Genomic DNA, 22,674 nt, shown 5'->3' on the forward strand with positions numbered 1-22,674 from the left:
CCTTAAATGTATTAGCTTCAATACTTTCACTCCTTCATTGTTGCAGTGGACCTACAGAGCATACATTAAAGCCTGCAGAGTTCAATCATATCACCTACACTGTGTGACTGCATACTCAATCAAACACATGAACAATTAATTGAAAAATACTCAACCAGAGCTGTGTTGTGCTCTAGTGAGGCAGGCAGGCAGGCAAATAAGCCATTTGATTAGCTGATAAGCAGATGACTCAACAAACATTCAAGGCATGTTTACTGTGGTTTGATTAGAGAACGCCCAATACGCAGAAGATTGGACACAAATACGTTGTGAAAACACTCAGCTGTTCCAATCCCCAAGGCAGCATGAGGGCACATAAAAACAATGAATTATTTATGGGGGAGACTAGCGGAATATCACAGAGGATAATTTTCTGTGGGCTATATTAAATGTAGTTTTCAAAATAGGTCTGTGCATTTCCAAGGAATCATTCCCAGTGACAGCATCTAGAGCCCCAAGATTGGAAATCATATTTGATATTTCCCTGCCAAGAAACCCTGTGAGCATTTTCCTACAACACCAAAGCAAGGGTTATTCACATGCTAATTGGGCCTCCTTCTTTCTTGGTAATATGATCAAAGGATATTTGCTTTGTCTCTGTTTTAGGTATTAGCTCTGGTTGAAAATGAAAGACCTTGCAATCAAGGCAAGCTTTTGGCATGCCTCATCTGAAAGAGGGGTTCACAATAAATCCAGGTTCAGCTTCAATAAAAACCACAGCAGCCTCTGTTTGAACGGGCATCTCATAAATAAAGCTCTTGTAGGCCCCATCCAGAGCTAACATTAGTGTCTGTCTCAGAGCCTGAAAGCCTTACGCTGTTACAATTTGTTCCTGAAAGTGAACTCAGTTTAATTGAGCAAAGTTCAAATCTCCACAAACAGCAAAGTAACAGAAAAAAAAAATCGATGGCAGCAGAGGCATGGAAAAAAGAGATAGCATTGATTTATCTGCCATTGATTCGCCAGGATCGCTGCATTGTGCCCTGCGGGTGAAATGCACGCTGTCTGCCAACTGATGGGGATGAATCTGAAAAGGTGTCAAGTGGTTAGAGGACACAGAGGTGGAGGATGAGATCAGGGGGCAGCCAGAGGTGGCAGGGGAGGAAGAGTAGACTGGAGTGGGAGCAAGGGTATGAAGTATCAAACAGAATAAGGCGGGTACACGAAAGGCTTGATAATAGGGGATAATGTTGCTGGGATGTCACCTGCTACACAGGGTTGAGTCTCCATAGTGTTGCTTTTAAATGGCTTTGACAGAGGAGAGGAGAGATCGACATGAAAGTAGAGAACTGACTAAAAGAGCAAAAGGCCTGAAGCTAAAAACTGTCATGAAAAACCAAAAAACCAGCTAAAACTGCTCTGTATTGATGACAATATCAACATCTTAAATTAATATGACATATCTGACCCCTATTATAACTTAAGCAAACAGTACACCATCCTCAGTTTACTCAGTCTGTTGGCTACAATAATACTGTGTGTGTAAGCATATATCAAATCCCGCTGTTGCAAGTGCTTGACAAGACAAGCATCTTTTGCAATATTTTAGGTCTCAGCAATTGGCAAATAGATGCCTCTCCGGGGATTTTATACTGACAGTCAAATGTTGTAGAGAAGAGGGGAAGCCAGGACAGAGATCAGAGGCCAGAGCAGCCACACAGACCCAGACGATGAAGTGTTACTCCTGAACTTTGGTATCTTTACAACATCCTCCTGTGTTGTGTGTGGCTGTTGGAAATCTCACGTCTCCGTTGGAATTGGAGGGGAACTGTGTGTTTGCGATTGCAGCCCTCAACTTCTGGTGCAACCTTCAAAAAAGATTGGTTGATATTTTTAAAAAGAGATTACACTTTTTTATTTTTTTTTCTCCCTATGGCCTTGTTGTAGTAGTGAAGCAATAGAACCGCAATATTTAATCTGTGTTATTCTAACTTTGGTCTATTTTGTGTGTTTTTCTTCTAGCATTTGTTCTTCTATCTTTATAGTGTGTTTAGTGTTCAACATGCAATAAAAACCAAGTTGGATTGACGTGAAGTTTGGCACTTTAAAAGGATGTGGGGTTCCTCAACAGTTTATTTTGTTCAGAGTGATTGAAAGGTGCTTTGTAACTTTGTTTTTTATCCTAGATTCAGTATAAGTGAAGCTGACTTGACTTGACACAAATATTGTCACTTGTTTATGTCTCAGATGGCTGTTTTCTTGAACTGCACTTTGGTTCAACCTTCGAAAGCATCTAGTTTCCTGTGTGTGACCAGTCGGAGATGTTTTCCTGAGACTCAACCCGCATACTCAACACACACACACACATACACACACACACACACACACAGGAAGCTGTTTGCAAACATTCATGCGCTCAGCCTCGAGTTGAGGTTATACAGAGCCCATAATGTTTGGGCTGGGTGTGTTTTTGGGGTGGGTACCATTACTGCTGTTCACCAACTCAAAATGAATGTAAAAGAGCAGCAAAATCAGAACATTACAGGAGCATAAACTTGAACCGGAAATTAAAAGTAACTGTGGCCTTTTTTCACATTTTTAACTTAAAACATCTTGCAGACAAAACACACAGATACCCTGAGATGAAATGTTGTTTATTTCACAATGTCAGGTCATTATATGTCTCTATTAAAATGTGGTGCGGTTATGCAGTGTCAGCCCTGTCACATGGGCTCGTTAAATCTCATGCTTATAACAACTGAAGACAGACTAGAGGAGATTCATTTTCTACAAAAATGCGTGTGTGTAAAAAAGGAAGTTATTCTCTAAGATGTTGCTGTCACTACCCTGTAAGAAAAGAAGAAAAATATTTCTTGGCATTTGCACACATACTTTTCTTTATCAAGTAATGTCATTATTGTTGATAATAATATTTTACACCAAGTAAAATAGCATTGAAATATAAATATATGAAACATCAACATCTTAAATGAGGTACCAAGTATTAACAACTTAATTTATGCTGCCGTTTGTCAAGGATGTGACCACACACAAACAACCACACACATTGTTGTTTTCCTCCTAAAAGCAGCTGGTTCAGGCAGGTCTGCCAAGAACACAGCTATTCTTCCTGTTGTTTGAGAGCTTCACATGTTGCATCTCTCCTCTCTCCATACAATGCAGAGTCAGCTCAGCGCTGGTGTCTGTGACAGGTGAGGGGCCATAAATACACTTTGTTTTAGTCAACACCTTCAAATGTAAATGCACCAAAGGCTTTAGAATATAATCAATATCTGTGTAAAACACAACTACAACCTCAAATCACAGAATTCTATCCACTCTCTGGCCTTAAAGACATTTCAAGGTATTATTTCATCTGGACCCTATCTTTTTGTGCCTAAGTGACTAATGCAGACAACAACTGTGGGCTGCAATGTTATCCAATGGGGCAATAGTGCTCCATCAAGGTATGTCCACTAACAGTGCTTGTTTTTGTCATTGACAGTCTCAGATTGTTATTATAAGTGTCTAACAACATTATGGAAAGGACCATACAGAGAAATAAAACTTTTGTCTTTACCTTTTGCTTAATCTGGTCTTTTAGCTGATTTTAACAACTGAGCTCTCACCAGATGTTAGAATGAGACTTCTCTTTGAGCGAGACTTGGTTAGGCACAATAACAAACAGACTGGATCAAGTGAAAGGTTAAAAGTTTTGCATCTGTTTTGCGGTTGCCAGGTGCAGTGCTTCTGCTAAATAGGGGACTTATTTGTTGCCCCTATTTGTCATTTAGACACAGAAAGATAGAAAATAGGGTCCGGGTTGAAAAATACCACAGTTTATCTTTAAATCCTTCAGCTCAGTGATGAACAGGATTGTGATGATCTCTGCACTAATTAGGTACCTGTGTCATCTGAAAATGTGATTTCAATAGAAGTTAATTAAAGTCCTTCACTGTGTCCTACTTCCATAACTGCATACTTTTTCTAACTGGGTTTTGAACATGAAAAGTGGCAAAGCTAGGTATACTCAAGCATTTCAGTATGCATGGTAAATTCACTTGATTCTTGAATGCAGTGTTGATGGGCACTATTGTCCCACAATGCAACACACAACAACACTCGAGGAGCTGCTCAGAAGTTAAATCAAATTGTGATCAGGGGTGAAACACTTCCTGGAGCATCATGGGAGGAAAATGAAAAACAAAGAATATATTATAACTTTGGGGAAATAGTTTGACAAAATAATCCAAACTTAAGGTTTATATACTAGCTTTTTTTCAGAGCTTTCACCACATCACACAGTCTTCATCAGAGGACAGTTTGCTCAGTTGTCATAAAAATGGATCCGCTGACTTACAAGCAAACCAAATGATGTAGTGTTCATCGTCATTTTCAGAAAAAGTTTTGCTATCGCTCAGCTATGTTCCACACATGATATTGGCAGCCACTTTCCAAAGTCATTTATTAATCAGCCTTTACTATTTTCAGTTCACAATTTTGTTTTAAATTAAACGAAATTTTATTTTACTGCAAAAATTGGTAAATTATGACGATAAGTACATACTGTAGTACACACTGTTTCGAATTATTTTTGGAACTAGCTCTTCATTGCCGAGATCCTATATGAAATTATCTAAAGGAGTAGTTTGACATTTTGGGGGAGAGAGAAGAAAAGATATGGCACTTAAATATTTGTCCATTCAAAGTGAGGCTGGAGTACGGAACTGGTTAGCTTAGCTTAGCACAAAGACTAGAAATGGTAGGAAACAGCTAGCCTGGCTTGGTCTTAAGTTTTTTTTTAATCAGTTCAGTATTTTAACTAATTAAACAAACAAGTTATAACATGAATTACATGAGCATAACATTCTCCTGGCTCCAAGTTCATATTGAATGAACACACATGAAAGCGGTATCGATCTTCTCATCTAACTCACAGCAAGAGGGCAGGAAAAGAAAAAAACAATAGCCTTACTTCCAGAGTCTTTCCTTTGCTTTAATGGATAAAACACATCAGAAAATTCAGAGGATTGTGTTTTCCTTGTTACTGTACTCTGAATTCCTCGTGTTGCATTCTGAATTGCTTAGGCTTGTTCATTTCAAGTTTTGAGGCAGCTGCTTGAACACTTTCCATGTCTCTCCATCTCAGTCAGTCAGGCTCCAGTGGACAGAGGGACCATCATCCTCTGCTTTGCGCAGTGCTCAGCTCTGCCCAATTTTGCACCTCCGCTCGCAAGTGATAGAGCACTATCAGTTCTGACAGCTCCCCAGAGCCACTGGGATTTGAGTGCTCCCTCCTTTCACCCAACGTGCACCCCCAAAACACACACACATACACACATTCACCTCTTCTCTACTGTCTGTCTCATAAAAGGATGAGGGCTGAAAATGAAAGGCGGAACAAAAGCTGTCAAATTAAAGAAAGAAACAGAGAAGTGAGGATATCTGTAGGGATGCTAAGGACAATGGGATACTTTGTCCCTAGTTTCATTATTGGCTTGTGTTTAATTTGAAACAGACAGCTAATCACATTAGAGAAAACCTCTCCACAACACTCAAACACTGCTGTCTCCTGGAAGCAATCACCAGGCAGAAACTGTCTCATTGAATTCTTGGTCCAATTACTGAAGTCCCTACAAATTGTCCTTGATACAACTGAACTGTGAGCTGAAATGATTACAAAGACATGCAGACTTAAAAGGAGAGGTTTTAGCTACAAGAAGCATAAACATGACGATAATGACACTGATTAGAATAATGATAATGATGACCATGATGATGTTACGCTTTCCCAACAAGACTTTCCCTCCAGGAAAAACAACAGGAATGTTCATTTATTGTAGTGCCCCAAAACAACATATGTTTACGTTTCAGTGACAGAAGCCCTCTAGTGGTTGTAGTAATTACGAATGGAGCACAGGGGAAGTGAAGCCAGGCACAGACAAATTATGTCGTACCAATATCTGACAAGATGTGTCATTCTGCAGTGTAATGATGTAGTTTGATGTTTAATTCGGAGGAACTTTTGTTGTCAAAATTGCTATTTGTAGCCTTTAGCCAGCCTGTAGCTAGCAATGCTTTTTTATACAACATTTTTGTCTTGAGAGTTTATCACTGGAAAAAAATCACATCGGAAACATGGTAAAATCCATAAGCCTTACTTAAACCTGTATTTGCTGACTTTGGGGTAGTTAAAACTAGCTAGAAACACAACACTGATATGTTATCAACCGTTAAGCTATGACAAACTTGTTAGCAAACAGTTGCCTATTTACACATTCACACATATGACCATTCCTTGGCAGTCATATTTTTTAACAAAAAGTACATTTAAAATGGATCTGCAAGCGCACAGCTGGTAAATACTAACAACTGGTACAGAGTATGAAAAGTAAATTAAGGATGTCAAGAAGTGTGGAAAAAGTTTATAATATTTGTTATATAAGTAAGTAAGTAAGTATACCACCAATATAAGTCCAGTGCCAAAAATGTATCTCCAGTAAAGGTACAACATTTTACAATAAAACACAGTGAAACATGCTGGTCCAGGTTAAAAAAAAAAAAAAGCTGACTTTACCAACACTGACAACTAGGGGTGTAACAGTTTGCGTGTGTGTCCCAATAGATTCCTAACATTTAGTTCTGTTCATTATGCAAATTTATTCAGTTTCCCTGACACAAACAATTTCTGTCAAAATAGTTTAATGATCCACTTACTCCAAATTGCGGAACAATAATTCTAGTGTTTCAGTTGGAACCAAAACGTTTTGGTACTGCACCACTAAGCTGTAGCATGCTCATGATGTATGGTCACTGGTTTAGCCAAGTTACCATGGGTATCCCATGCTCAGGTAGGGTTGCTGCCATCACTATTAAAATATGCACCATTATCTCCATGTTTAAACAATATCACTTCCGCTCTGTCCCCCTCTCCTCTCTGTAAGGACATCTTCTTTAAGTGAAGCTGTTTGAAATAACTATAAACACATTTGATTGCTGACGTGGTCAAGTAGCACTTCCTAAGAACCAGTTCTCATTGACTATGAAGCGTCATTAAACAGCTGTCAGCAGGTGTACAGACTCCTTGTGGTTGATTTCCTTTTCCACTGCAGCAGAGCTAAACTGTTTCAGCCACAGTTTTAGCCATTTTTGGATGTTTACATTTTTCAAGATAAAATTATATTATGTTATATTATAAATATTTCCTTCCTGTCTTTTTTTCTGCTGTACTAAACTGTGACCCTAAAACCAAGGTACATACCAAACCATGAATTTCACTCCTAGCACCAACCATTTTCATCCTGCGGGTGTAATTATATGTAGAAGGTGTCCAAAGGGTCAGGGGCACTACTGACCTGTAAGAGTTCAGTATAACTGTTATTATGTTATGTGTTTGTACACATTTCTCTGCTTTTTAAAAATGAATTTAACGATTAAAGGACCAGTGTATAGGATTTACTGGCATCTAGCAGTGAGGTTGCAGTTTGCAACCAACTGAATACTCCTACCCCTCCAAGCATGTTTGGTTGGTCTGCTATGGTCTACTGTAAGAAACATGGAGATGCAACATTGTGGGCTCCAGAGAAGAGGACCCACACCCTATGTAGATATAAATGGTAATTTTAAGGTAACAAAAACACAACGATTCTTATTTTCATGAGGTTATACACTAATTATAAAAACTTAATATTATATTCCATTTCTTCCAAGTCTGTTCCGCTACACTTCCTATAAAGCAATACAGTCCAGAAATTAATTGGTCAATTTCATCAGCAAATTTAATGAATGTTCCAAATATGATTGTGTGCATGGAATCTAAGAGACACTGAGCTGCATTTAAAGTGATTTCCAGTCAACTGTCTTATATTGTGAACAACCTGCTTTTGAAGCTTCAGTATATAGCTCAGTGTTCAGTGAACACAATCCCAGGTGATAAGTCATTTCATCATCACTATATTTTAGCACTAATAGAAGGATTTTAAGAAATGTTGTATACAATGATATTTCTACATATGAAAATCATAATATGAAAATTGATACATCACATCCCAAATCCATATGAATCAAAAGTACAATTAATTCTTATTACAACGTCTTATGTTTCAGTATTTAGAAACAGTAACAGTAGTAGTAACAGTTAGTAACAGTATTTAGATGTGCTTGTTTTTAGTAGTGTTATTTTCACTAGCTGGTTACTAACTTTGTCTTCCTGCTGTTTGGTGTGGGGCAGGTAGTGTTCAAGGTTTTTTTGTTTGTTTTTTAAAGCCTGTTGTGGCTCAAGGGTCATAAACCAAACCAATGGGCTGAAACTGGCAATGAAGCTCCACATAGCTGAGGGGAACTGCATGGTCAGGTGAAAATTGTATCTATTAGCAACTCCTTTTACAAACAAGTAGTTATGTGATGCAATGTTAATATAAGAAAATATTCCTTTAAAGTAAAAAAAAATAATCCCAGTGCTATTGTCTGCTCCACAGACAGACACTGTCAGTCAAAAAATAAGCTGACCAAAAAGACATTGTAGAAAATAATGGGTTTGGACATAACCACGAATGAGAGAGCAGGTTAAAAGTCTGTGTTGGAAGCTGGTTAACAATCCCAGCAGGACATCTTAGCTCAAAGCACATAGTCTGAATGAGATCAGAGAAAAATCTAAAACTGAGGCCCTGGGGGCAGAGAGCCAGAGCAGGGAAGAAACATGCAGTCACCTCACAAGGGAAGAGAAGCCAGCCGAAATAATCAGCACGTAATTAGTCGGGAGTTAGAGGTTGCTTTGTAAAATTAAATAGTCCATTTCCCTTTTCACCATGACATAATTGACTTTCCGAGTGATCTTTATTTGTTCAGCTAAAATTACTCCGTAAGAAACTGGATCCAAAGAAGCTCTCAGGAATCCAGGTGTTCATTTACATGTCCGTTTGCTGCTTCATGTCTGCACGTCAGCTGCTGGTTAAAAGGTGCATACAGACAGAGGTGAACGCTGGAGCTAGATGGTGAATGCTTGACGTGCATTATAATAACACCTTGACCTCTGTCTAGCACCGCACACTTTTCTTACCCAGCTGTTCTGTCTTCAGTACGCTTGACTTCCTTCACAGATTTTTCCTCTACACCCACCTGACTCATTTCTATCTTTCTCCAGAACTGCGTATAACCTTTGATTCTACCTACCGCTCTTAATCCCTTTTTTGTTTCAAAGAAGGATCTTACCTACATTATTCAATATTCATATTTCCATCTTCATCATTCCTCCTCACTCAAATCTGACCTCAAAAAAGCTTGCCTTTCTTTTGCTTCGTGAATTATTATCCCATCTTCTGTGAGACCTTGCCAATCTATTAATCTAACTTGCCATTTACTGTCTTTTCTCTCCAGCTCTGTTAAAGGTTGGCTGCCTCTCCTCTCACTCTATCTGTCAGTCAGTCTTTGTGTGCAAATCCCACGTCTTTCTCCCCCAGACTGAATTATTCAATTTAGATGCCATTTGTTTCACAATTGGTAATAGGGACTGTATGCACTCTCCCCATATAAACTGTGTTTCTAATCGCCAACTCCACGTACCCCCCCTTACCCTACCACTGTTAATATTCTCTTGCCATGCAACCCCATTTATATTTCACATTTATTTTCTGGCCTTTCCTCTGAATTAGCAGCATATACGTGTGAAGAGGGTTTTAGGAGCTGTTGTCTCCGGGGACAACGCTCTGTTTCACACATGGAAATCAATTTGTCGAGACGAGCGTTTCACTGAAAGGTGCCATTAGGATTTGCTAATATCAGCAGGGAAGGGGTGGAGGTGTCTCTACCCACGACCTTACTTCATTCAAATTGGGTTCCTCTGAGGGGACCACACCTCACGGACTACACAAAAAGTTTGCTTGATGATGTACAGAAATATGTAAGATTTATATAAAGTCATACCTTGATCATGCAATATAGTTGCCCGAGAGAAAATTAAGCTGAAATGAATTATAATAATAATGATAATAATAATACTAATAATAACAATAATAATAATAATAACAATACTTATTATTATATTAATGAAGGAGGGTGACAAATTAAGGCCACTCCAGTCCCCAACAGGGTCTTGTATCAAGTGAAATAATTGTGACATACTGATAGAACACATTTCAATTTTCATGTCACCTTTGCAATATAATCTGCAAAATTCACCAGTTCATGCCATTTATAGTAAAAGCTGTCGACATATCTATACTGATCCCTGAAAGTCACTATAGCCAACAGTTGACTTAATGCACCACTAATACTTCAAAGATTCTCTGCTCCGAAGCTATATTTAAAATGTGAATCGATGATAGTGGTTCTTCCTGGTGCCAGTAATGCACTCTACTACCTTAGCTCTGACAAACATGTATCCTTTGGGCCCATCTAATCTCTGATGCCATGGTTTCCAACTCCTCTAGTAACACCTCTGCTCAAACTGCAAATGGAGGCAATCCGTTGCCCGGGCAACAAACTTCTCTCCTGGCTTCTGTCATGCAAATCCCTCTGAAGAAAGGGCAAAAAGTTAAGGAAGCCGATCCAGCCACTTTGCAGAGTGGTATGACAGAGACAGGATTCAGTAAAGGTAGTGAGACTCCTTGGAATAGAGCTGCAGGGTTGTCTCGTTCTCATTCTTTCTCTCTTCTCCACTGTTCCTATTTCCACTGGAAAGATAGTCAATATGGTGTGGAAATATTACTTAGTGGTTCACACAGACACTGAATCCAAAAAGCTACTTTTGTCAGGTACATTTTAAATTTTTCAAAACCAAAACGCATTGTTCTTTCATCTTAAAAAATGACAAAGGTAATAACATTCAAAGCTCTAATAGCACACAGAGGGAAAAGGGAATGACTAGTCTGGCAAATTAAATCTACGAGAGCCTCTGTGTACCAAGAGACCCTCACAGGGGCATTTTCTTCTCGGTGGCCTTAGAGCACCCTTCCTCCTAATGGAAGGGAAGCAGAACAGATGGGACACAAATTGCACTTTCATACACCTCAAGGTTCAAGGCAATTTCCCCTCTGCGCCTGTGAAGTTCTCGGATTGCCTCTCCATCCTTTGAGCCTTTCACTCTTCAAAGGGGTTTGGGTTTGTTCAGTGCCCTGACTCATACACACACACACTAAAACATACTCTAACACCAGCATGTGAACGTGCGCACGCACACACACACACACACACACACACACACACACACACACACACACACACACACACACACACACACACACACACACACACACACACACACACACACACACACACACACAACCATAAGAGCACTTTTTCACATTGGTGAACCCTATATGTTTTCATCATCACATAGTCATTTCTGTGAGTCATTTTAATGATGACATTGATACCATCAGACACATTACCATAATAAATAAAAGAATCCTTTGTTTGGCCTGGCAGACATGTGTACTGAGTGCACTCTGATGTCCTCTATAATGTTGCTCCTTTTTTTTCAAGTCATTACATGTGGCAGGGATTTTTTGCAGTCTGTAATGGCTCCAATATTGTTAGACATATTACAACATCACCACGTTAGGTCACTATCATTCTCTGTGTCGCGGTGCTGTACAGAATCTCGCAAACCACGAGATCCACAAGAATTGCAATTTATCAGAGCAGGGCGAGTAGATTTCCTTGCTTTCATTTGATGTTGGGTGTACAGTGTGCTGTTGAATGGCCCAGGTGCTAGCAGAGCTGCTGAGGATGTAATAAAAGACTTCCAGCAGTATTGTTTACGGCTCCATTAACAAAAAACATTATGCCCATTTGACTAAATACTGCTGACAGAGAATATGGTGATCAATCACCATGGCAACCATCCCCATTAATTAATATTGTGCTAGGAGATTTAGGAATGCATGGATGATGAGGATGGAGTGTGCACAGTTTTTTGGGGGGTTTTTTTGTCTTGAGGAGGGGGGTGGATGTTGTGGGTGGGGTTTACACTGCACCATCTTTCATTTCTGGCCTTTGTCCGATGCCAGGAGGAGTAGCCTTGCTCTGCATACCAACCAAGGGGTTAACTGTGTCCCCAAAGCAATTACAGCCAATTGTGGAGCTAGTTAGCAATTAGTGGATTAAATGTAATGAGTCTGCCATTGCCATGGCGACGGAATTTTTCAATGATACTTGTCAAAATGAAGAGCCCTTTAAAAAAGGCAGTGGTTTTAACAGATGGAGGTAGATAGGTCCAGTAAATTCACTGCGATCATCACTTTAGTTTGTTATTGAATGTAATTAGTTGTTTTCATGTGAACCTTAAAATGGAAAAAAAGCAACAACAGCTAAAAAAAAAAAAAAAACCTCAACATTGTAATCAACCTGCACAATCAATACAACCAGTAAAGAAGGCCAAGCACAAGATGAACCCTCATCTGTGTATAAGAGCACCTGGTGGGTGGTTTAAAAGCAACCACAAGCTCATTCAAGGTCTCCAAATGTTATGTTGTGTTTTTGAGCTCCTTTGTGTGATATGCAAAATGAGATGCAATCAAGCTCATTTTGATGTGTATACAGTAAGCTTTGTATTTTGAACAAGTTGTGTGCACTCAGCTTGTATGTTGTTCACTCAGCTGTCAACTATAGTTATTAGACTGTTCAGTCATATGCATATTGCATATATACAGTACCATCTGTGCTTTTGTCCCTTCAGGGCCAAAGCTGACATATTACAGTGAGAAGACTCATATTGAGTAGTATAATGGATTCCAAACTACAGCATTTCATATCCCGTGTAATTTGATCGCTATTTAGTCTGGATATCTGATGCCCATTCCTCTCCCTTTATGAAACCGTCTGTGCAAACGGGGCCAGAATCCAAAAATGATTTATGACAGATTCATGAAGAGAGGCCAAGGGGAGAGAAACAGATTAGGTAGAAATCTGGAGAGATAAAGATGAGACGTCTGTCTGCTGCTGAGGGCAGCGAGACAAGCCCTGTCTGTATCAAGCTCAGGGAAATGCGCTCAGGGCCCTGACAGACAGCATCGAACCATCTCAGAGCTGACACAGACATCATCTTTCTTTTATTTTCCTAGGGCAAGGGGAGAACTGTGACATTGCCAATTATAGAGTCCTTAGGTGGCCGTCTTGTACTTTATTTAGCTTCTTCTGTGAATGTATACGACCACCGATGTAGACTTCACTTCTCAATAAACATGTCATTATATTTCCAGCCAAGTAGTGACATGGGAGTATGGTAAATCATGCCCAGAAGTATGTGCAGTTGAAGCATCTGATAGCAACTGGAGAGGAGAGGTCTGATCCTATCAGGCGAGCATGTAAGGAGTGGACAGCATGATTTATCCAGTGTGCTACTCTGCTCTTCTCAGCTGCTAATGCTGTGGCAGCAACTGGATTCAACAGCAGCGATTTAAGACCGTTCAGATAGTGCACAGTGTCTGGCATTCAGAAACCCATATCATTGAGGGACTATGTTCAGGGACTGTCTGTTCAAGTCATATCCCCATTACATCACCCAGAGCACAGGGTCAGGCGGACTTTGACATCTGATCACACTTTGATGTTGATGTTTTCACACTGCGTATTTGTGCTGACAAATCAACAGTAAAATCAGGCTGATTCAGCCCATTTCTCCAGTTTTCCACTTCTATCTCCTTTTCATTTCTCCGCTCCTCTCAGGTATGATGACTGTCAGCCATAATGCCGGTCAGCGTGAGCCCAGCTGCAGTTGAGCAGAGTGCTGGAAGGCCTGTGCGATTACCCCTGCCCCCCCTGCTGTGAGCACTGCAGCGGTGGAGGGACTGAGAGGGAGAGTGGTGAGCTTTTAATACCACGCACAATAGGGCACCTCAACCCCAGACAGGCACCATATTTACACTGAGCTAAGGCTCTCCCTGAGCCTTATGACAGAGCAGGCGGAATGATCACCCCTCGCCTTGCAGCCAGAGATCCATAATTCATGAGAAGAGGTGGATGGGGTGCAAACAGGGCATGCTTACAGAGGGAGGGGGGGTTGCCGCCTGAGGAGTGTGTCCTGAGCCCTGTGTGTCTAAGTAATTAAATGGGATTAGGTATGCGCTGAACCCATTTTCAGAGAGATTGGCTGGCAATGCCATTATTATTGGAAAGGATCAGAGGGGCTTATAGGCATTGGGGAGAAAGGTAACTGAAGAGAGAGGTTTGAGGAGATTTATTAAAAGAAAAAAACTACTCTGAAATGTGGGTGGCAGGTCAGAGACGATCATCTTTTACGTCCCTTTCAAGAGGTGAGACAGACTGGGTCCCGCGTCTGAGCTTGTTGTAGAGGTGTGAAGAGAGACAATAACACGTCAAAGAAACCAGGGCTAACTATGTCCACAGACTGCACCTCTGCTCTGCCCAAAACATCCGTTTCTAATTTGTGTGACAATGCCAATGCGGATGGCACCTGATTTGCAAGAGGGTGCCCAGAGCAGAACTCATTTGAATAAGCACACATCCGAGTTATCAGGGATCAGGACGAAGAGCTAGCAGACAGACAAGGTGCTACCTCTTTCCTCAGTAGCTCAACACCTCGACACACTAAGCTAACAATGTGTCTCTGTGTGCACCTGGACTGTAATCCTAACATTGCAGCTAACAAAAAAGTCCATATACAATCCGGTATTGTAACCAAAACATCTTATTCCTAATCTGAGTGGATGCTAAATCCCAGCTAGTGTGCCATACTGAGGGATGATTTCCTCTTGCCAGAAGAGCTGAAGCAACTTCTTGTTTGTGCCTCCTTTTTCCCTTACAGAGAGAACCTTTTGGCGACAGCAACCCTGGGAGAGATGCAGAAAGCACGTCCCCTGGGGAGAAAAGCTGCCTCAGGCTTCAGAAAGCCTATTTACAACAAGCTGTGCTTGTTACTTTCATCAAAATAGAGCACTGAGCTTTTCTCCTGCCTTGTTTTTTTGTGCTTTTGGCAGGAGGTTGTTATTGTAAAGCACTGACTCCATTGTGCTCAGTGGTGCGGTGAAAGTCTAGCTGTCCACAGCCATCGAGAAGACAAGAGAGGGGAGATGGCTGGACAGAGGGAAGACACGCCTTTTTCCCCAAGAACCTGGACTGTTTTATAGACTTTGAAGGAGTGTCTTTGGGAGTAGCAGAGAAACCTGCTATGTCACCGAATTTTCCCAACCTTTGATCCTCAGCTGTACTCCATCAAGTTCAATTAGAGGATCGGTGGTCTCTGGCGGGCACGTTTGTCATAATCTATTGGGTATGGCGCATTCCAGATATTGAAGCAGAGGACAGAAAATCAATAAACTGGATTGGGCTGCCAGGCCCAGAGGGAGGTCTCCTTACCCTAGCTTGCGTGGCTCAGGCTCAACTCTCCTCCATCAAGGCTCTCTTTTTACTGCTGTTTGGACCATCAAATTGAATTTCATCAAAAGGTCTCAACAAAAAAGGGAAGATATATAGCACAAGGCTTTTGTATTCCACTGACTCTCCATTTGCCCTCCAGTCAAATATGCAATCACATATAGTCAATGTTCAGGAAGGGCTGCTGTTTGCTTTTGATTTTATAAAAAGCAAACACCATCTGAGTTATCACTCAGTTGCGCACCACTAGACTTTACTCACCAGTAGATTTTAGAGGATAGATCCTCACTTTTGTTTGTCATCATGAAACATACAAACACATAGCTTGGTGAGGATAAAATTATAAAATGTTTCAGAATTTGTGTCAAATTTTAAATACCAACGTGTAGATCTGACAGATCTTCTGATCCAACACATTTGCTCTTATCAACCCTGAGCAGACAGAGCAGAAAAGGAGCTCAGGGAGGAATCAAGGTCAATGACTCCTTGACAACCGTTCCATCTGTGAGGTATTATCATTTCATTACCTGCACATATCAATAGCCACTGCTGTTTTCTTTTTGACTCCATTTCCATAGTAACTATTGATTCATTGTTTGCAAGGGGCCAACCATTCTTGGACAATTGCCTCTTAATGGTGAAATATCAGTAGCAGTGTTCAGTACACAGACATAGTTTTCTATGTCTGTGTGCTTTAGCACAGGGCTAAAGGTGATACATACTGTCTATTGTTCCTGAGAGGTAATAATCATTGAGACAGTATGCCATTCTCCCACAAGGCGGAGATTTTCATATACAAGACTGACTGTATTGCTGAACTGGTTATTGTCACTGTCACCATCAACCCCTCTGCTCGTTCCCACACTTGCATTTCTCCACTCTTTCCCTCCTTTACCTCAAGTATGTAGAACAAAAGAGAAAAGAAATATCACCCAAAGGAGGTGGTCCACCTACAAAATCTATAAAGTCCTCCATCAAAATCAGCTCCCTCGCTTTATGAGGACATTAATCTGCTGCTGCAGTGCTCTGCTCTTCAAAGCACCTTGACAGTGTGATTGTCCTTTTTTTTCTCGTGGCTGCTGTTTCTTGTGTGCTTTGTTATACAAAATCTCAAAAGTTTATCAAACGGAGGGGAGGCTGTAAGGAAGAGACAGCGCCACAGAGAGAAATAAAGGATGGAGATGAAGAGAGGACAGAGATAGATAGAGAAGAAGAGAAGAGGGAGGAAAGAGCAGCATTTCTGAGTAACAGCCCTGCCAAAATAAATCCTCTACGGGAAAAACAAAACATCCTGTGAAATAAAACTCTAGCATCCCCTTCCAAAAATGTTGCAACCTTCATCTATTACTCTCAAGTGTCAGATAAATGTCTGGAAGAGATGGAGAAGTCGTCCTTGCAGTCATGCTCTCTCTGCCTAAACTCTGCATGTGCCCTCTTCCCCACCAATATGTTACACATAGAGCGCACCTGAACACTATAGCTGGGTCAGTGGAGTCAGAGCATCTAGGTTGGGCTGTATACTGATTTAATTGGCTGTCTGTAGGTGGGGAATGAGTGATATCTGTCAAACTAGTGAGCACAAGGAGGAGGCAAAGTTAAAGATCCATCACTCCCGGCGGATACTATTGTCTTCACATTGGTCATGATAAATGCAGCTCACGAAAGCTCCCCATCCACTATTACAATCAGATTCATCTCTGGCTGTGCTCAGTGGCCCCAGTAAAGTCTGCCACGGAGGTTATTTACAACCCATACCGAAAGCACTGCTCTGTTCTTTAACAGCCCTGCTGGTGTGGAGAGCGTTACCGGGAACAAGAGTGGAGCTGAGCCAGTGGCACTGCTCTGTTTAGTAAATAAATTAAGTGAGTAAATGAGGGCAGCAAGCAGCAAGAGTGGGACCCCACTCCTGTTAATTACGCCCTTGGCTGCAGCTCTGGGACTGCTGATCTAACAGGTAAGGTCTGGGATATTCAAGTTTCCAGGTGGGATTGTCAAAACAGGCCCCTCTGTCTGCTGTAGGGAGTGTTGGGGGGTCTTCAGAAAGGATCTGAGACACAAATTATGTGCTGTCGATGGAGAGAAGCCAAATAAAATGCGTGCAGAATAATCTTCACTAAGGAGGCTCCACTCCAGTCGTTTCATTTAACAGCCTGTCCTTTTTTTTAAGATTCACTTCGTAATCACAGATGAGAGATGTGCACATCAAACAAGACGAGCGACTTTGGTCTACACAGCTGCCTTATAAAAAGCAAACAAGCTATAAATAAAAGAGAATTTTATAGAGGGGCGTCTGTCGGGCATGTGGGGTTGAAACAGGGAGAGAGAAGTAGAAAGGAAAGGAAAGGAAAGGAAAGGAGGATCTGGGAGACATCAGAGACCGCAGTGCATGACATTACCTATTATGAATACAATGTGATGCTATTTAAATGTGATGGTAGGAACAGGTTGGCTCAGGGTGGGGCTGGTGTCACAGCTCGTAATGAGATCCTTTGATGTGGCAGATAAGGGGGAACTGAATAAGGGAGAGGGCCCTCTGGGGAGGAGAGGTGAGAGGACACCCGACCACCGCCACCTCCACCATAGCAAAGGAGAGGAAAAGGAAGAAAGAGGAGAAAAGTGTGGGTGGAGGCAGGAAGCTGCTCCACAGCAACAATATAGGTTGTAAAGGGTTCTTATTAGAGACAACTGACCGTTCACTGATCACTGAGCCCCTATCGAGCAACCCCTTTCTCGCACAGCACATATGCAGTTTAAATTCAGTTATTTTTAAACAAATTTACACAGAAGTAGACAAAAGCAGGCATTTCATTTATAGTGATGATATAGCGATTTGACTAGATTTTGCATTACGTCGTTGGCAGATTTGATCAGCTATTGCTAACTTCAGCTTACTTTAACTTCATGACTTAATAGTTGAAAATGCTGTTTAATGTTTCCAACAGACTACAGGTTTGATATTGTGCTAAAACACTGAGTGTAAAGCTGCCTATATTAGATATATAAAAAAAAAAAAAACTCACATAGAGGACATAAAGAAAGTGTTGTCTTTGTGTTGTGGTGCATAGCTTGTTATTCCTAAAATAGTAGAATGAAGAAAAATGTAAAACTCAGGGCCGTCCACATTGAGAACGATAACTATAAATATATAGTCTTAAATATTGTTCTAATTCAATTAGATGCCGGAGACCGCACTACAACTATAATGACAACCATAGTGGAGAACGCTATAAAGTGTTGGGATCACACAAGCGATTTTATGAACAATAAAAACACTGACAGCCAATCAAAATCCTTACCCTAACCCATACAGTGCAAAAAAATCTGCTTTCCAGATTTTTAATTGTGGAAACTGACTGATGTATTTATTTGTATTTCTTTATTCTAATAATGTGGCTTTGCTCCTCTCTCACCACGGACTGATGTACTGTAAATTGGATCTGAAGAGTTGATTTATTTAGATAGGTCCTTATTATTACAAAGATGCTGGAACTTTGTTCTCTATTATAATGTAAACGAAAAACAATGTTAGCGGATCTTTGTAAGCGGTTCTGTGCTCACAACATGTTACTCGGTGCACTTTTACACACCACGCTTCAACATCAGCTGCAGGTCAGTTTGGTCTGTAAATACTGAATCACAGCAACTACTGTCTGAAATACTTCTACTACACACTGAATCAACCATGTCTGAACTCTCCTGGTTTTCTCTTTATTTCTCCGTACAACGTACAGCAATAATAGCTTATTAACAATTAGCTGCAGACACAGCTGGAGCGCGCAGCACATGCTTGACACCGCTGTTTACAGGACGTTATTGTTCATAAGTGTGGACGCTCACATCGTTGTCATTATAGTTACAGTTAATGTTCTTAGTGTGGACGGCCCTCAAGATAGCGCCTGTTTGGCAGCTAACTAGCTTCACACTTGGGCTAGCAAGAAAGATGTTAAATCTACACTTGATAGTCCACATTTTCAAACTGTATATTTCATTTTTGATGTTTTAAAAGAAATGGCTTTTATAATGATACATAACATTATCTTGAATAATAGGTTTAGCTGGGGTTGCTGGAGTTTCCCAAATCTATTAAAGAGCAGGAGCTAGCATTAGCCTGAATTCTAGCAGCATCCATGACCAGTTAGCCTCCACACAGTGAAGAAATACAATGCCTTGTTGTGACGGAGTGAATAATATTCAGTATTAGTATTTTTAGGTTATAGTTTTATAGTTGATTTTGTGTTTAAAATGTTATTGTGTCAACTGCAGCAGTGTAATATTAGTTATTTCTGTGTTTCCTTATTTTATTAAGAGTATAATGACACCCAGCACCAGCAGTATTACTGGTAGCTGTAGTTACTGGAGGGCACCAGGAGAGGAAGTGTACAGCTGTTGAGTTATGTCAAAGGACACCCTGCTTCCCCCCCTGAGTCATTACAGAGGCATATGTTTTATACATACTCACTTTTCAGGTACGTGTTATAGAGTTAGTAATATGACGACAAATGAGATAATGATGCGAACAGTGTTGTGCTGTGTCGTCTTTGTAATAGCCTGGTGGGGAAATTATATGGCGGGTAATGTAGCTAGATAGGCTATATTGTATGTATGAATGTATATCCGATAAATTGTGAAGTAGTTACCAGTGGTTTTATCTGGCCACGGTATTACTATGTAGATTGTGCTGCAGTATGTTTGTATTGTGTGTGCTTTTTTAAAGTAAACTGTACCCCACAAAGTGTAGTTATGTACTCCTTGGCCTTTGAAGTGATGCTACTAGCATGGTATTAAGCTAGTTAGTCCCTCCAGGATATTGTGATTTTGCGATGCCAATAATTAAAGCAAATTCAAGAAATCTATGCAATATTTTGAAGAGCTTGCAATTGTGTTAAATAACATCAACTTTTCGACATTTATCAGCCAAATCAACAAACTTACATCATTCAGAGGAATTCAGGTTGATGCATTGTTCAGACAGAAAAAATGGATATAATCTACCTCAAACATAAAAATGGGCACCCTGGATATGAAACTGTATTTTTATATTGATGGATTTATTTGAATGGCATTATTGACTGATTTTATTTGGTGCTAAAGTTGAGATTAATATTTTGTTAATAAAGGCTTACAAATGGAACTCAAGTATAGTATTTTCTTTTTATATAAGTTTCAGGCCCAAAAATACATTTAAAAATCAGCACTGAAATATATTTGTCACAATTCTTTCACAATTTTTTTAGAAAAATTGCTGCAAAAACAAGTATTTGTGGCCACAATAATCACAAAAAAACGTCCAAGAATCCGGGAGGCACTGGCTAGTTAGTTAGACATGCTTTTGCCACTTAGGTAAGAACAAACACAGTTTCCTCCATTTCTGCTCTTATGTTCTTGGTTTTGGAAAACGGATTTAAAAAAGACACTATTCTCATTACTGAGTGTAATGAGAGTATGAGTGTTGTTTTGGGAAAGGGTTTAGCTACTGGTCAATTATATAATATTCAGTGTCAATAAAGAAACACATTCTCTATCAAACATTATGCTGTGCTCTTGTAACTATGTTTGTTTATGAGTGTTCAACATGCAGACTACACACATACACACACTTGTTCCCTGACCTTAAGAGCTTCGCTCCCACTCCAGGCGTCTCAGTGTAGTATGGCTGGGCCACTGTGCCATTAACAGAAATCTCCACCTGCTGTCTCAGTGCAACCTTGACTTGCTTTATTTTTGACAGAAATCAATCGGGCCGTCACAAGCTATCATCAACTTACTATGTGTTTGAGTGCACACCTACTGTGCACATAAAATGCGTGCTCTCACAATCACAAACAGCAGCCTGAAAACAACACACAGGCCCCTGCTTGATGTTTTTTGATGGCAAACAAAGTGCAAAGACAGAGAGGAATAATTTGACAGAAAGAGAGAATGTGACAGTGTGTATTCAGAGGCCCTGTACTTTTGACACCAGCAAGTGAGGCAATGTTATTGAAGCTTACTTTGAAGGTAAGGGCAGAACAATAATCAAGGCCTGTTTCTGAAAACACAGAGGAATCTCGGCACAAGATGTGCTCTCTGATTGAAAACAAATTGGTTTTATTACCAATGTCACCTCACATGATCTAACAAAGAGGCATAGGCGGTCTTTGATTTTTGTGAATACATTAATACAGACTGCTTTTAAGTCTAAGAAGTTTGTTTTTCCCAACTGTTCTACTGTTGTGCTTTAGATGATTTAAAGAAGGAGTATCTTGAGCTGATCAAGGCTTCTTTTGTTTTTATCTCATCATCAGGCCAGGTGAGGGGTTATCGTGAAGCCGGTTGCCCAACAGCACTTGTAATCTTCTGGGCCTCTGCAGACGAAGCTCAAATATCGTTATCAATTATCAGCAGCCACAAAATAATCAGAGACAATCTCCTCTCATTGTTCCACACATACAGTCCTGAACGCACAAAGCAAAGGATAATAATCTACTGAGCTGTTGCTTTGTGATGCAACAAATCGGGAAGTCTTCGGGAAGACTGTGAATAACACATAAGGTGAAAAAACATGAAAAAGCGTGAAGGGAAAGTCAAACCCCTACTTGTGTGGTGTAGACAACAGTAGGATATTTACAGTCAACGTCTGGAACAGGAGTTGCTTTTCACCTGGAGACCCATAAGCTCACATGATCATCAAAGCAACAACTGCCACAACCTGGCGTGTGTGGGCCCGTGTGTCACACCTCATTTCCCCCGAGTCTTCATGTCTGTTGGCAGGCAAATGACTCGGGGCAAACATTCACATTTACACACCAGAGGTTACGTGCCTTTCCTTTATTTCACATCAGGAGCACTCCATATGGAAATCTGACTCTTACATACTGGTAGTTAAAGCACTGTCAACTCCGATTTAGAGACTGCGTTAAATATCATCACAACAAATATTAATGATCTAGCAATTTATCATATGGTAAGTCAAATTAAATCACGTAGGTAGTGTCAGTTTGTCAAGTATTAGATTTCAAGTTAATATTATGACTACATAACCTTTTACAGTAAGGTGATGTTGATTTTTAGGATTTTTAAGAGCTTTGCTATCATTAAGTTGCTAATAGCAGCAGTACTCAAGTCTGATAAAAATTAATTTAAATAAACTGATATATTAAGTTTAGTATTCTATTTATATTACATGTAGCACTATTAGCCTTTCTGAGTTTGGATATGACAATATATCTGTATTTGTTGTATAATCATTATAGCCTACATTGATTTTACAATGCTTACACATTAAACACGACTCCTTGTTTACCTTAAATAAAATATCAACATTTTGGGTAACATGCTTATTTTCTTTCTTGACATCAGTCTCATTTCTGTGCATTAAATAGC

This window comes from Scomber japonicus, chromosome 9, assembly GCF_027409825.1.
Source record: "Scomber japonicus isolate fScoJap1 chromosome 9, fScoJap1.pri, whole genome shotgun sequence".
NCBI classification, from domain to species: domain Eukaryota; kingdom Metazoa; phylum Chordata; class Actinopteri; order Scombriformes; family Scombridae; genus Scomber; species Scomber japonicus.